Source organism: Callorhinus ursinus, unplaced genomic scaffold, assembly GCF_003265705.2.
Source record: "Callorhinus ursinus isolate GAN/ISIS: 27379988/994484 unplaced genomic scaffold, GSC_fseal_2.0 scaffold18, whole genome shotgun sequence".
In the NCBI taxonomy this organism is placed as follows: domain Eukaryota; kingdom Metazoa; phylum Chordata; class Mammalia; order Carnivora; family Otariidae; genus Callorhinus; species Callorhinus ursinus.
The window spans coordinates 11,677,337-11,690,711 of NW_027397080.1; the positions used below are offsets into that span (position 1 = coordinate 11,677,337).

The 13,375-nt window shown below is 45.3% G+C and overlaps 1 protein-coding gene across 10 annotated transcripts in view; it reads left to right on the forward strand.

The window, feature by feature from the left end:
* PHC2 (polyhomeotic homolog 2) overlaps positions 1-13,375 on the forward strand; it is a 120,695-nt gene that overhangs the window by 44,749 nt on the left and 62,571 nt on the right. The window contains exon 2 of one of the 10 annotated variants that reach the window (XM_073902961.1): positions 12,862-12,919. The exons of the other annotated variants lie outside the window; for them this stretch is intronic. The gene's annotated coding sequence lies outside the window, so the exon portion shown is untranslated. The remainder of the gene's footprint in view (positions 1-12,861; positions 12,920-13,375) is intronic. 10 annotated transcript variants of the gene reach the window in all.

Genomic DNA, 13,375 nt, shown 5'->3' on the forward strand with positions numbered 1-13,375 from the left:
GCCGAAGGCAGACGCTTAACGACTGAGCCACCCAGGCGCCCCACGACTGAGCCACCCAGGCGCCCCGGATTCTTAATTTTCAACCTGCTCCCAGGTGATGTGAGCTTGTGGAGATTCTAAGGACTGAGCTAGCCTGAAAAATGGCCTGTGACTAAGGGAGAAGGGACTGTTCTGGGACTGAGCATCTGGGAGTTGGAGTAAGGATTACTTTGAAGCTGAGCAGCTCCCTCTGGAGAACGCTTGGCGTCCAGTTTCCTAAATTCTTCTCTGCTGGAGAATGCTAACATTCTGTGAGCTCTCCTGTGTGCCAGAGCTCTCTCTCAATCCTCACAGCTACCCAATGAAGTCAGTGCTGCGATTATTCCCATTTTATAGATGAAGGCACTAAGCCTTCGAGGGGTTAAGATTACACAGCTGGCAGAGTGGGCATTCCCAGCCAGACCCAGACCATCTGGCCCCAGACCCCGCATCTTGCCACCAAACCAAAGAGCAGAATCGTGTTCTGGCTTCCAGCCATGGAGGAGGACACCATAGGGATTGCTGCATCACGGCACCTCCTCTTGTATGTGGGAGACGGATGCTGCCGGCTGTCAGCTCAGAGGGTCATTTCCAAGGAAACACGACTCCACTTGCAGACCTGTCCTCAGTCTAAGATTTTCTTGATAACTCTTAAGGGGTTCTGACTGCTGTAATATCAGTCATGGGGTAGGAAGGCTTCTTCCACGAGTCTCCTCCGTCGCTCAACAAGAGGGTTCCTCGGCTGGGAAAACAGGTAGATTGTGTCATAGGAAGGCCATGGGCCTTCACAGGCCACATCCATTTTCATTTACCTTCTGAAAGAAGATTAAGGAGAAAATTCAATTTTGCCTAATGCCTCCCCCAAATGGCTAATTTATATGCTAATTAGCAAGATAAGAATCGATGAAACTGGTAATCAATATGATATCCAAGGCACCAGTAATGAAATTCATTTTGAGATACACTGCCAGTGGAAATGAAGCAATTATGCAGAATAAATGGGGCAGCTCGGGAATAGGGGCTCCCTCCATATTGCACTTGACGGCACTTTTCCCCTTCTGCCCTCCCTCACTCTCTCCCCCTCCTGCTGGAATCAGCTGTCCACTCAGATCCCTTGGGGCATCTCACACCAGCTCCTTCCTCCCTAAATACCTGACCCTGCACTCTCCCTGTGGCTCTGTGGGCCGCCAGTGGGGAGTGGAGCTAGGGAAATTAGAGTCTCAGAAGACCAGAGGTGCAAGCCCTGGAGGGGAATCAGGTGCTAACTAGGCGCTTTTAAGCCATAGACAGAGTAGTGAATAGCACTTTACCCTCACACGGGCTGAGGTTGGGTTACAGTTTTTAGTTCTTAGAGCATAAATATGATATTGCCCAGATTTTCCAGACCTGTCCTGATTTCAAGTAGTTTGTCCCATCAGACTGTACGTTGAGTGATGTGTCCTACGTGAGTCCGTGAAGTTGGCCCTAGTATCTCTGCAAGATTTCACCTGACCCTAGACGTCTTGTTTCAACCTGGACATTTATGCCAGGGATTCTGCTTTTCTTTTCTTCCGTGTGTGTGTTGGGGGTTGATTACAATCATCTCTGGAAATTAGGGGCAGCATTATTCATTTCATCCTTTCAACTAAGAGAACTGAAATTTATATTTTACTCCCATGTCTGCTCATTGGAATCACCTGGGGAGCTTCCCCCCAAATTTTATTCTGAAAAAATTTAAACATACCAAAAAGTTGAAAAAAATCACCCAGTTAATATTACATGTATTTGGATTCTACAATTAACATTTTGCCATCTTGCCTTATCTCGTATCTGTTCAACTCTCCATCCATCTATCCACTCATCAGTCCGTCTTAACATCTTGTCACACATTTCAGAGTAAGTTTCAAGCATCAGTACATTTCACCCCTAAACACTTCAGCATGCATGTCATTAAAGTTCAGTATTTGTTTCTTTTTTTTTTTTTTGAGGTAAAATTTACTGACAGTGAGAGGCACAAATCTGAAATACACCATTCTGAGTTTTGGCAGATGAGCACAGCAATGTAAAACAACCTTCTCTGAGTATCTGGAACATTGCCCTCACCAGGAGTTCCCTCATACCCCCTCTGCAGTCACTCCCTACCCCCACTTCCATCCCCCACTTGCAGAGGCAACCATCACTCTGATTTTTCCCACCATAGATTAACTTTTCCTGTTCCTAGAACTTCATAGACATGAAACCACTCAGACTGTACTCTTGTATAAGGGTGGGGTTTTTTTGGTCATCCAGCATAGCATTTTTGAGATTCATCCATTTTGTTGCCAATATCAATTGTTTGTTCTTTTTTCTTGCTGAGTAGTATTCCACGGTATGGATATACCACATTTTTTAGCTATTGTGAATAAAGCTGCTAGCAACATGTTTGTACAAGTCTTTTTGTGGACATATGTTTTTATTTTGCTTCAACAAATTCCTAGGAATGGAGGTAGTTGTATATTTAGTTATATAAGAAACTACCAGGCCATTTTTCAAAGTGCTGTGCTCTGCCTAGGAAGCTCTTTAAAAACACTGCCAGGGTGGCTGGGTGGCTCAGGTCATTAAGTATCCAACTGTTGATTTTGGCTCAGGTCATGATCTCAGGGTTGTGAGATCGAGCCCGCATTGGGCTCCACACTGGGTGGGGAGCCTGTTTATGATTCTCTCTCTCACTCTCTGCCTCTCCCCACCCCATGCACTCTCTCTCTTAAAAAAAAAAACAACAACAACAACACTTCCTCCCCTGTAGCCCCTAGAAATTCTTTTTTTTTTTAAGATTTTATTTATTTATTTGAGAGAGAGAATGAGAGAGACAGAGAGAGAGAGAGAGAGAGCATGAGAGGGGGGAGGGTCAAAGGGAGAAGCAGACTCCCTGCGGAGCAGGGAGCCCAATGCGGGATTCGATCCCGGGACTCCAGGATCATAACCTGAGCCGAAGGCAGTCGCTTAACCAACTGAGCCACCCAGGCGCCCGCCCCTAGAAATTCTTAATTGGTGTGGAGTGGGACTCAGGCATACATATTTCTGATATGCTTATCTAGTAGTTCAAATGTGCAGCAAGAGGTACGAGTCACTGAAGGTTTAGCAGTTAACACTAGATGAAAAAACTTTGGGTACCTATACTAAATGCAAAAAAAAATCCTTTTTTTTTTTTATTTTGAAAGGTGGCTTTCTGTTGCTGACCTCTTTTTTTCCCCTTTATTTTTATTGCTGTAACGACCTGGGCATGATCAGGGATGATCTGGACATTGCAGTTCAGACTTGAGTAAAAATACCTGCTTTTTAATCCCAGTTTTGCCACTTTATAACTATATAGCTTGAGCAAGTCACTCATCAGTTTCCTCTTCTGTAAAATGGGGTTTATAGTATGTATTCCAAGGTAATAAGGATAAAGGTGCCTGACTCAAAGAATCTTCTGAAACTTACTATAGACCAGGGTGGGAAGAGTTATCCAACCCTCCAGATGAGTGGGATTCGTTAACTCTGCCTTTCTGAACAAAGGCAGATTGACAGATTTTTTTTGTTGTTTGTTTTTTGTTTGTTTTGGGAGGGTGTTCTATAATATGGCTCAGGATGGTAAGGCTGTGAGTGTCAAATATTGGAAAGCTGTCACCACCTCTGTATAATGATTGGAGTATAATCATCTCTGTCTTAACAAATATGTAAAAGCTACAACTCAATAAGATAGGGGATTTGAACTGGTTTTCCATCCTGGCGGTAACTTGGGCTGATCTTTCTATGCACTGTCCCTGTGTAGCCAACAACACACCTTCCCAAGACTGCCTGCTAGAGTCCATATTAGGGGCACAGTGAGGAGCTATCCAGCAGCTGAGGTCACTTGCCTTCATGCAGGATTACTGAACATTGAGTCAACAACAAAACAAACTACCGAAATCTGGTTCCTACCATCTGAAGCCTGGCCCACTCTCCCAGAGGAGACAGACCTGGACACTGTCTTCTGAGTGATCTAGCCCCTGGACCTTATAGAAAGTTGGTAGGCATGGCTCCCAACAGCGTTTTACATCAAATGCTCAGTACTTGTTGGGAAAACAAGCACAGAAACATCTCTTAAAGGGGTCTTATGAGTGATGTGGCTTCTCTCATTGTTCAAACATTTGAATGAAGATTTGCCAGGTTGGCACCAGGAAGAATGCAGTTGCAAACAATGGGTTTTCTCCTGTAAGACAGGTCAGCATGGACATAGATAAGCCTCTTAAATCAGGCTAGAAATGCCAGGTTTTAGCTCCTTTCTGAACAGGAGGGCTGTGGAGGATTCTCCTTCATGTCCTCCCCTGACAACTACTGAGAATGTGGTATTCCTCGCCTTCCCAGGAATGTATGGTTTCCAGAGTATTAGAGGTTTCTCTGAGCTGTAGTTATCAGTACAGAAATCCAGGGTAAAGGATGGCGGCTAATAAGCCTCTTTTCAACTTTTTGGCCTCCCTGAGTGTCCGTCTGTGGAACCTGCATGCTTTTGTTAGAGGGTACAAGGCGGAGGGGATGAGGGAAAGAGATCAGATGGCCTGCTACCCGAGGCATGTGCCTGACTTCAGTAGTCCCCTTTGGGGTTGGTTTTATTCTGTAATGTGTCCCCTGAGAAGACAGACTAAGCAGCCAGGGTTACCCTGCAATTTCTCCAAACTATTTGCATGAAATACTGCAGGCAAAAAGCCCAGCCCCTGATTGGCTGTTGCTAGGTAACAACATAATCATCAGGAAATTAGGCTGTCCTTTTTTTTTCTCCAACCCGGAGTATGTGTGTGATTGCAGCGTTGTGCAGGAAGAGAGAGGGAGTGAAACAAAGAGAGATAAATGGGATGGTCTTGAAGGCGGGGACACCACAGCCACAAACCTGCATCCCACGGTAGGACAATCTGCTTTGGGTTGGGCTCTTTCCTCAGTCAGGCCGATATTGGTACCTTTTTTTTTTTTTTATAAGAATGACAAAGCTAGCGTTTCTGCAGACAGCAGGAGCAGAAGCTATGGAAGCAACTTTGACATTTGAAGTGATTTTTAGAAGCAGGATGTAGTGTTTAATATATGAAAATGACTCCAAGTGAGGATGAATAAATGAATGTGTATGGAGAACGTGGGTAGGTGGAGAAGAATCCATTAGCGTGGCTATAGAGCTCCTGCGAGGCACAGAGCGTGAGAATGCGCATGTGAATGAGGCGTGTGACGGAGAAAAAACAAGCATGCTTTACAATGTGGAAGGAAGCCCCATAAACTGAATGAAGTTCAGAATTGTGCCTGCTAAAACTCCGACAGCGTTTAGGCATGTGGTCCTCCCATTATTTAGCCGGGCGGTCTTCAGCCTACCTTTCCGCCTGGCTAGACTTGGCAGGTGGATGAAGAGTAATATAAAGAGAGCGTTTGTGTCTGTGTGTCTTGTTCACGCAGGTGTGTGGTGCATGTGCACTGGTGTGTGTGCACGTGCACTGAAGCACCTAGTTCATTTTCAAGGCTGTCTCCTAGCATAAGAGCATGGGGCACCCTGACAAGTGCACGACTACACCTGGACACTTCCACTGGCTAATAAATATCCATGGAGACCGTGAGGGCTTTCCTTTCCCTTCCTGCCAGCCCCAGCCCCAGATGGTTTTCCCAACCCCTACCCTCCCTTATCTTGTCCTCCTTCTGAGTTCCCTAGCAATGACCCTGCCCTTACACTAGACCCTCAGTTGCCATACTGCATACTTCATTGGCTTGCTACAACCCCAGGCAAGCTAATTGCCTTTTGCCATTCATTGTCTACCAGATTAATGACTCCTCCTGCATCTGCCTGCCCGTAGCCTCCTCTGAGATTCCTCTGTGTGCTCTCTTGCCCTTCTACCCCCTCCTCAGCCCAGCCTCTCTGAGCCCCACAGCTGACTTTTTCGAAGTCATTTAATCTAAATGCTAAAATAGAAGCACTGTTTTTTGTTGTTGTTTTTTTTGCCCGATCAAAGGAGGTAGTCCCCAGAATAATGCCGAGAGGACCATCTTGTAGCAGTGGTAAAAATACAGAAATGTATCAGGAGCAAGAAAGAATGTATGCCAATAACCAAGATTCAGACAGAACTATCCTAACCACACAGCACCCCACAAGGACTTGCTGCCTCCAGTGGGTGAGCCTAACAAGACTCAGAGCTCCTGCTGTGGAGGTAAAGAGCTGTCACCCAATCTCCAGGGGCTCCAAGCCCCTTTCTGAATCTGTGCACTAAAAAGAATGAACCTGGTGCTCTGCAGAGCATCCACGCCCTGTATGCAGATGAAACAAGATATTCTTTAAGACTATTGTTCTCAGAGTGTGGTTCCTGGACCAGCAGCATCAGAAATCTGGGGGTGGGGCCCAGCAATCTGTTTTCCAAAACCTCCAGGTGATTTTCATATATGCCAAACTTTGAGAACCACTGTGGACCTGAAAACTTGCATTTTTAGTAAGTTTCCAGGTGATACTGCCCATTCTTTGAAAACCTCTGCTCTAAAAATAGAAAACAGGGCTCATGTGTAATTGCCCTCCTCCCACCTAGCATACCCCCTTCCCATTTCCAAAGTCTCAATCAAACCCATCTTTATTTTATTTTTTTTAAGGATTTTTTTTTAAGATTTTATTTATTTATTTGACAGAGAGAGACACAGCGGGAGAGGGAACACAAGCAGGGGGAGTGGGAGAGGGAAAAGCAAGCTTCCTGCCGAGCAGGAAGCCCAATGCGGGGCTCCATCCCAAGACCCTGGGATCATGACCTGAGCCGAAGGCAGACCCTTAGCGACTGAGCCACCTGGGCGCCCCCAAACCCATCTTTAAAGACCTACCGCAAATGAAACTTCTGATTCAACCAAAGGTTATCACTTTACATCTTATTGTATGTTTAAACATCAGCAAACTGGGGCCCACGGGCCAAATCCAGCCCATAATCTGTTTATGTAAGGTCCCAGAACTGAGAATGGCTTTTACATTTTTAAATGGTGGGGGTAGGGTGATGGTTGAGGATCAAATAAGAATATGCAACAGAGACCATATGTAATCTGCAAAGCCTGAACTATTTACTATCTGGCCTTTTATAGAAGAAGTTTGCCTACTCCTGTTATATTTATTTATGTACTTTTCTTACTTCTCTTAAACTGTTAGCTCCGTAAGAAGAGTCAATATCTTAATCATTATTGTATTCCATTCAGTACCAAGCACATAGTAATTGTTCAATAAACATGTAGAGGATGGAGAGTTGGATGATGGTTGGATGAGCTAGTTGGGGAGTTAACTAGCATTCTGGGAATCCGAAAGAGATCAGCTTTCCTACTTTGCCACTCTGTTGCTGCCCCATCCATGAAATAAGAACAGTGGTTTCCTCCATCTGAGTAGATGATAAGAATCAGGAAGTTCATATGAATGGAGCTTATTCTTTCCATTAGTAACCAGAATGGTAAAAACCATCTAGACGCCGTCCTGCCCCTTGACAAACAAGATTCCCATTTAGAACATTCATAAATGGGAGAGTTTAAAAATAGGGAAAAAGCTTAAAATTTCGGGTGGATTTCTAGCATCCAGTAAAAGATTTTCATGGAATTAGATGCTAGCAGTGTTAAAATAGATCCTAGAGGCAAGGCTGCATGCCTCACACCTGCCATGTGGTTGCTCCGACACTGGCCGCTCGCCTCCATCCACTGGGAACTCGCTTCGCACAGCCCTCCTTCCACCTCGCATAGCCCCACCTCGCATAGCTCGCTCCACTTGTTCCCAGCTCCAGGTGTTGGTGAGTACTTCTCTCTGTGGAGTTGAAATCTATCTCCTTATAATTTCCACTCTGTAGTCCTATTTCTGCCTATTCTAGCTATCAAAATGAGCTACCTACATTTCGAGCAAAGAAGTAGGGTAAAGTTGTATTTGGCTGGAAAAAGTGGAAGATGGAGGGGCATCTACCCCACTGAGATCATTTTCCCCTGCAAACAGTTACAGAGCAGGTTAGATATATAAGAAGCTGTGAGCCAGCCGGTACGCTAAGAGAGGAAAAGCAAACGTATGGGTATAAAATGGAAGAGAGCAGAGCGCCTGGGTGGCTCACTCGGTTAAGCATCTGCCTTCAGCTCAGGTCATGATCCCAGGGTCCTAGGATGGACCACCACATCGGGCTCCCTGCAGGGGGGCAGGGGCTAGCTTCTCCCTCTCCCTCTGCTGTTCCCTCCGCTTGTGCTCTGTCAAATAAATAAATCTTTAAAAAATAAAAATAAAAAAAATGAAGAGAGCACAACATTCCCAATACAATAGGAAGCAGAAGGCTGGTGGTCACAGTAGCTCATAGGCTGACCACAGACGTGCAGTCTGTTTCTGCTAGAGAGGAATGTTAATAGCAATTAGAGGCCATTATTCGGGACAAATGAGGGAAAGAAGGCCCCAGAGCTGGGCCTGGGGGACTCCGGAATTGCTCTGTGATTCCAAAGCTCTGAAACAGCTGCCAGGACGAGTTGCCAGGGCAGAAGCAGAGCAAGAGAAAGCCTCTTAGGAATGGCCGAGGCGTCTAAATGGTGGGCTGGGCCAAAGCAGTGAGGGCCCATGGAGGAAACTGTCCCCGAGAGGATGGGAGGAGGGGGTGGAGAAAGGAAGCTTAAATCTCAAGATGGACGCCGGCGGACGATGTAATGTAGTCAATATTAATCCAAACACCTGGACAGCCGAGAAATCAATCATTGTTTGAACAACAGCGCCAAGAAGAATGTTTAGTGATCACTTACTTTCTGCATTCCTAAGGTACTTTTACTGCACAGAGGCTGGTGTTGCGTGAGGAACTTAACCTGGTCATAGCTTCGGGGCTCTCGCTTTCCCCTCCCTCCCTCCCCCGCCCCCATACGTACCTGAGTGCGCACGCGTGAGCACCCATCTCACCCACGTGCACGCACTCCGTGGCTACGGCTACCCTGGGTATCACTTCTTTCAGGTTCAGGTGGAGGTGGGCTTTTTTTCCCCTTATTTTTGGTTTCTTAAGAAGAAAATTCCTGAGATCTGAGAATGGGGCTTTTTTGGACTCTGGAGAAAAGCTTACAATCGAGCCTGGACTAAGAGTCTATTCTGTAATTGCAAAGGATTAAAAGCCCAAAGTTTTAGTCTTCCCCGCTCCACTTTCACGTCACTCCCTGATTACCGGGACCCACCTAACAGCTCTACGGTCTCGGGCGAGTGACAGCTCAGAGCCTGCGTCCTCATTGGTAACCGCTACTCCAAAACAACACTGCAAGCTGGCAAAGAGCGGCTGATAATTATTAAATGCCTATTCTGTGCTGCACACTGTGCTGGGTGCTCTGCTTGCATTTTCGTATTTACTTTCCTCAGTAGCCCAAAAGACTCTGTATCACTGGCACTCTTTACAAATGAGGAAACTGAGGCCCAGGGAGGCGAAGTTACCTGCCTGAGATCTCCCAACAAGGGCAGAGTCGGGAATCCAAACAGCCCTCTGTGAATACAGAGCTCCTCCTCTTTCTGCTAAATCTTGCTGCCTCCCTGACACTGTGCCCAGCACGGAGTGGGCAATCAGGAAAGGTGGGTGTCCTTCATCCCTTCTCTCCAAAGGAGAGGTGGGTGGTTCTTTTTCTTTGGTATTACTTTTCAATTAAATAGTTAGAGTTGGCTTTGTAAACACTGCTAACAGAACCAGCCATATATGAAGGTAAGATGCCAGAAAATACCTCTGAAAGGAAAGGCCTACAAATATGAGATGTGCCCCAGTGACTGCTGCATGTTGCCAGGGTACAAGGCAGACACTGGGAGAGTCCGAGTTGACAGGTTTGCCATGGACTGACCTCCCTGCTTGAGATGGCTCTTGTGAGACAGTCTGTCAGACACAAGGCAATAGGAGCCAAGTTAACTTCATAAGAACTCACTGGCCCAGATTGGCCTAGACTGGAGTAAACACAAGTAATTCTGCCTCTTACACAGGGACTTGCAACCCTGGTTTCCGACACCTGCTATTTGCCAGCTCCGTGGGCTCAGAGAAGTTACTGGACCTTTCTGAACCTCAGTTTTCTTGTGGGAAAAATGAGGAAGTAATCCCTGTGTTCTAGGGTTGTTGTGAGGACTACATGAGACAAAGCCCTTGGCCTTGAGCGATAAATGGCAAGAATTTTTTCCGAGGACCAGGCCAGAGACCACTGGCCTCCTAATGGGTAAAAGATCACTTACATACAGAACAAAAGTGTTCGTAACAGAAGACTTTTATCCCAGGCAGTCTATCTCTTTATAATCCATCAAAGTCTATAAAGCTCCATTCCCAAAACTCCTATAGGGGATATAAAGGGAAACTCTTAAGGAAGAAGCCTACACTCTTGGAATAAGTTCTAGGGGGAGCATACCCAGATAGAAGCAGGAAAACAGGGCAGTCCCCGCTTTTCCAGGGCACTCTCAGCTAGTGTTCCTAAAAATGAGCAAACTCCTAACCCCAAGTGCCACACAACACTGGGTTGGTGAGACCTACCTGGCCCCAGTAGGTCTGAGCTATGTCCCAGATTGAAGGAGTAGAACAAGAAGAAAAAGAGAAAAGAAGGCTAGTAAAGGATTTATAGACAAATGTCCATGCCCTTGAACAGTGATTTTGAAAGCCTGGCTGCTGTCCATGATCCCTGTCCTGACTTAGTTATGCTTGTCAGGAAGCAGCAGTGGCAAAAAGACTGGCCTACCATGGCTTACCCTAACAACAGGCCAGTTCAAGGCTAAGACGAATGCAGAAAATGGTGAGTCCTAGAAAGGGAAGGGGTGTGTGTGTGTGTACATAGGCCTGCTTTGTGAGAGACTTAGGATGGAGAAGTTTTGTTCAGGTATAATTAAAATTAACATACATATTAGTTTCAGGTGTTCAGCAGAGTGATTTGATATTTGTATATATCATGAAATAATCGCAGTAAGCCTAGTTAACACCTATCACCACACATAGTTACAAAATTCTTTTTCTTGTGATGAGAAATTTTAAGATCTATTCTCTTTTTTTTAAGATTTTATTTATTTATTTGACAGAGAAAGACACAGCAAGAGAGGGAACACAAGCAGGGGGAGTGGGAGAGGGAGAAGCAGGCTTCCCGCTGAGCAGGGAGCCTGACACAGGGCTCAATCCCAGGACCCTGGGACCATGACCTGAGCCGAAGGCAGATGCTTAATGACTGAGCCACCCAGGCACCCCTGAGATCTATTCTCTTAGCAACTTTCAAATAGGCAGGATAGTATTATAAATCATAGTCACCATGCTGTAAGGTGCATCCCCAGATCTTATTTATTTTGTAACTGGAAGCTTGTAACTTTGAAGAGATTTTTATAGAGGTCTTTTTTTATAGCCTTGGCTCCTGAGATTTCTGTGCAAAAATCCCAGGAACACGTAGCTCTACTAAGAAAAAACAGGGAAGAATTGACTAATGGAAGAATTTACTCACCAGATCTTTAAAAAAAAATCCAAACTTTGAGGTAATTGATGGAAATAAAATTTTCTTTTCCTCTGGAAATAAAGTCTTCAGTCCTAACCCAAATTACTCTCTTTCCAGCCTGTGCCATGAAGTGGGTGGCTTAAAATGACAGAAATGTATTGCCCTACAGTTGTTGAGATTAGAAGTGTGATATCATAGAGTGCACAGGCCCATGCTCCCTCGGAAGGCCTTCCTTGGCTTGAGAAGGCCTAACTCCAATCTCTGCCCCGATTGTCACATGGCTGTCTACTCCCTGTGTATGTCTGTCTCTTCACATGACATTCTTGTCTAAGGACACGAGTCATATTGGCTTAGGGGCCCACCCTGCTCCAGTATGACCTCACTCACATCTACAGCGACCCCATTTGCAAATGAGCTCATATTCTGACGCACTGGAGGTTAGAACTCTGACTTATCTTTTTGAGGAGACACAGTTTAGCCCGTAACAAGCAGTATTTAAGGTGTAGGCAAAAGGACATGGACACTGTGTGTCATGGCTAGCCAGGAACTTAAAGAAATGAATGTCTTAAAGCTAGGTGCCAAGTGAACAGAACGATGGGATCCAAGTTTGTGTACATGTTCATCTTTTGAGCATCCAGTAGAATAGCATTGCTCTTTGGCCCTGGAGTAAAAGTTCTTCCCGAAGAACCTTTAGCAGTGTCAATAATAATAAAAATGTCAATAATAACGATGACGATGATCACAGCTCACATTTATTAAGTGTTTGCTAAGTGACAGACATGGTTCTAACTGCTTTACATGGATTATCTCATCTAATACAACAACCCTCCGGGATGGATTTTTTTTTTTTTTTTGGTAAACACTGACTTTTATTTTTTTATTTTTTATTTTTTTTATTTTTTTATTGTTATGTTAAGGATTTTTTTTTTTTTAAGATTTTATTCATTTAGGGCCCCTGGGTGGCTCAGTTGTTAAGTGTCTGCCTTCGGCTCAGGTCATGATCCCAGAGTCCTGGGATCGAGGCCCACATTGGGCTCCCGGCTCAGCGGGAAGCCTGCTTCTCCCTCTCCCACTCCCCCCTGCTTGTGTTCCCTCTCTCTCTGTTGAAAAATAAATAAAATCTTTAAAAAAAAGATTTTATTCATTTATTTAACACAGAGAGAGCACAAGCAGGGGGAGCCGGAGGCAGAGGGAGAGGGAGAAGCAGGCTCCCCCCTTGATCCAGGAACTCTATGCGGGGCTGATCCCAGGACCCTGGGATAATGACCTGAGCCAAAGGCAGACGCTTAACTGACTGAGCCACCCAGGTGCCCCTCAGGAAGGTATTATTTACAGTTGAGACTGAAGCCTGAGGTCTCGTAACTTGCTCAGTCACACAACTAGGAAGATGAAGTTCTAGAGCATACATTCTTAAACACAATATAGAGACTTACTTTCTTTATATCTTAGGTTCCTCAAGAGCCTTCTGGAAAAGCTACCCTTTAAAAAAGAGACAAAGATTATACAGGTAAAATGGACCATGGTTCTTTATAAAGAGATTTTTAAGTGTGACTCTGACCTGTGACCAATGTTGAGAAATAACTTATGGGATCCCCACTATTTGAGGTGAAAGGAATTGCTTCCAAATCCCAAGTCGGGTTCACACCCTTACCATGTATCACATGCTTCCTGTTTGCTAAGTATTGTCCTCGGGGTTGTACGGACACTTTATTTAATCCTTATAATGGCCCCATAGGGATATGTGATCTCATTTTACTGCTGAGGAAATTGAGGCCCAAAAGATGACACAACTTGCTCAAGGATACACAGTTAGTGTGTGGCCTGGTTGGAATTTGAACCCAGGTCTTACTAACACGAAAGCCTGGGCCGTTAACCGGTGTGCTACAGGTACCCTGCCGGCCACATGGCTGGTGTATAAAAATGAGTTTGCCACAGAACAGGGCTCCTGTAAGCTATAGCCTGC